At 38.8% G+C, this 3,115-nt stretch overlaps 1 pseudogene; it reads left to right on the top strand.

The window, feature by feature from the left end:
• The first annotated feature begins 229 nt into the window (after positions 1-229).
• LOC101416467 (synaptosomal-associated protein 23 pseudogene) lies at positions 230-1,496 on the top strand (annotated as a pseudogene).
• Positions 1,497-3,115: the final 1,619 nt, after the last annotated feature.

Genomic DNA, 3,115 nt, shown 5'->3' with positions numbered 1-3,115 from the left:
TTATTCTCACTCCTGCCTATAACCATTCTCCACAATTCTGTTTTCCCATGTTCCAGTCTTATTCTTTTTTCACTTTCTGCTAATGCCTTCTTAAGGATTAATAGTCAATTAGAAATAGTGTTAAAAGCGAACTATTAAATTGGTCATCTGCTTTTCTGAGGGTTCTCCAGCTGCTGCGGTGGCAGTGGAGTATCTGGAGGCACTTGAACCCTGTGGAATTAAGGAATAGCCACATTTCAGTTTCTCTGCCTATCAAGAGTTTTGATTCATCATGGATAATCTGTCATCAGAAGAAATTCAGTTGAGGGCTCACCAGGTCACTGATGAGTCTCTGGAAAGTACAAAGAGAATCCTGGGTTTAGCCATTGAGTCTCAGGATCAGGAATCAAAACTATCACTATGCTGGATGAACAAGGGGAACAACTAAACCGCATTGAAGAAGGTATGGACCAAATAAATAAAGATACGAGAGAAGCAGAGAAGACTTTAACAGAACTCAACAAGTGCTGTGGCCTTTGTGTCTGCCCATGTAATAGGACGAAGAACTTTGAGTCTGGCAAGGCCTATAAGGCAACATGAGGAGATGGTGAAGACACCTCATCTAGCTATATAATATCTAAGCAGCCAGGTCGGGTGACAGATGGTCAGCCTCAGCAAACAGCCACAGGAGCAGCCACCGGTGGTTATGTTAAACGTATAACTAATGATGCCAGAGAAGATGAAATGGAGGAGAACCTGACTCAGGTGGGCAGTATCCTGGGAAATCTAAAAAACATGGCCCTGGACATGGGCAATGAGATTGACGCTCAAAATCAACAAATAAAACGGATCACAGAAAAGGCTGACACCAACAAAGATCGTATCGACATTGCCAATGCCAGAGCAAAGAAACTCATTGACAGCTAAAGTTCCTGCTGTACTTTATGATTTATTCACTCTTCTAGCTCTTCCTTCAAAGTCACTAACTTTCTCAGAGTTTGAAATTTTGGTCCCACACTCTTCTAATCAGGAGATAGTGTAGAGGAAGGGCCAGAATAGCCTCCATATTTCTTTAATTTCTCTCTTTCTCTTGAGGGTGGACTGTACTGCTTCCTTCTGGTATTTTCCTTCTGGGTTCAACCCCATAGGTGGTTTTCATGTATACATACAGTGTTGTTTTTCATCCTCATTTACTTTAGAAGGTTCTCTTGCTTTCAAGATTTGGAAGCATTGCTGAAGACAACCAGAAAGAAGTAGCAATGTTTGTTTCGTTTGTTTGTTTTGGGGGAAAAGAGGAAGAGCTAAGGAGTTGTTATCTCAGTAAAAACCTGCAGGCCTGGAAGCAAAAGTTGCATAGTCACAGGAAAGATGTAGTTAGGCTTAATTTTTTATTTAAGTTGCAGTTATTGCCAATTTAGGCTAATGTTTAGCTTTGGAGCTTTTACATGCAATATTTTTGTTGTACATCACAACTCTGCAACCTCTGTTCCAAAATGAGGAAAAGAATGAGTTTTATTATAGTGAGCTTAATTTCTGAACTCTAAGTGATTTATGTGTGTACGTAGGTTCTGTGATCCCATTTCATATTCACCATTTCAGGAACACTTTGTATAAATGAATGGCTTTTTATTTTCATATTAGTAGTATCATGTTCCTATTACAGGTCTACACCCTCAAAAATTTGTCCTAGTTTTTGAAGAAAAAATATGTAAATATGTATGTACAACATGTTTCTCTCTTGAGCTGGGCTTAAAACTTTTCAGAAAAGTTTTACACAGTATATCAAGTGAATTCAAATTTACCTCAATGCCAAGAATTATGTTTAGATAGGAAAAAAGAAACTTACTTTTATCTCAGGTAGAAAAATAATTAGATTGCTTTGGGCTTGAGACTTTTTTTTAAAAAAGCTAGAATTTATTGTTTAACTAAAAGTGATTTGGGAAAAAAATAAATAAATAAATTGGTCATCTGCTGGAATTATAAAGAAAGAGGCGGATCTGTAGGGAATGAGAGACTCTAGTGTAGTAGGAAGACACTGCTTCTAATTTTCTCCTCTTCCCCTTGATCTACTTGATGCCCAAATCCCACATCTTCAGGCACTATGTTTTAAGGTATGACATATGTCCTTTATGTGGGCTGTGAAATTAGTTTAAGCAGGCATGGCATTCTTAATGGAATACAGAATAAAATTAATTCATAATCATCTCAAACTGGAAACAACCCAAATATTCCATTAACAGGTGAATGAATGAAAAAACTGTAGTTTATCTCTATAATGGAATACTATTCAGTAGTAAAAAGAAATGAATATTAATCCATACAACATGGATGATTCTGAGAATAATGATGCAAATGAAAGAAATAAGACAAAAATACATAACTTATGATTCTATATTTACAAAAATCTAGAAAACAAAATGAATCCATAGTGACGGAAATCAGATCAGTAGTTTTTTGTGAATGAGGGAGGGAGGAGAAGTTAAAGGAAAGCATTACAGAGGGGCATGAGGAATTTATTGGATATTTTCTTTTTTTTAAATTCATTTTTTAAAAAAATATTACATTAAAAAAATATGAGGTCCCCATTCACCCCCACCGCCCCCACCCCACCACTCCCCCTACAGTAACACTCTCCCCCATCATCGTGACACATCCATTACATTTGGTGAGTGCATCTCTGGGCATTGCTGCACCTCATGGTCAGTGGTCCACATCATAGCCCATACTCTCCCACGTTCCATCCAGTGGGCCTTGGGAGGATCTATAATGTCCGTTAATTGTCCCTGCAGCACTACCAAGGACAACACCAAGTCCCAAAAATGCCTCCACATCTCATCTCCTCCTCCCATTCCCCGCACCCAGCAGCCACCATGGCCACTTTTTCCACACCAATGCCACATTTTCTCAATTACTAACCACAATTGTTCATGAATAGAATACCATTAAGTCCACTCTAATCCTTACTGTATTCCTCCTTCCTGTGGACCTTGGCTTGGTTGTGTCCATTCCACATCTATGTCGAGAGGGGGTTTAGATTCCACATGGATACTGGATGCAATCCTCCTGCTTTCAGTTGTAGGCACTCTAGGCTCCATGGTGTGGTGGTTGGCATTCTTCAACTCCATGTTAGCTGAGT

This window comes from Dasypus novemcinctus, chromosome 2, assembly GCF_030445035.2.
Source record: "Dasypus novemcinctus isolate mDasNov1 chromosome 2, mDasNov1.1.hap2, whole genome shotgun sequence".
Classification (NCBI taxonomy): Eukaryota; Metazoa; Chordata; class Mammalia; order Cingulata; family Dasypodidae; genus Dasypus; species Dasypus novemcinctus.
The sequence above is the reverse complement of the archived record's forward strand: the minus strand, read 5'-3'. Positions and strand labels throughout refer to the sequence as shown.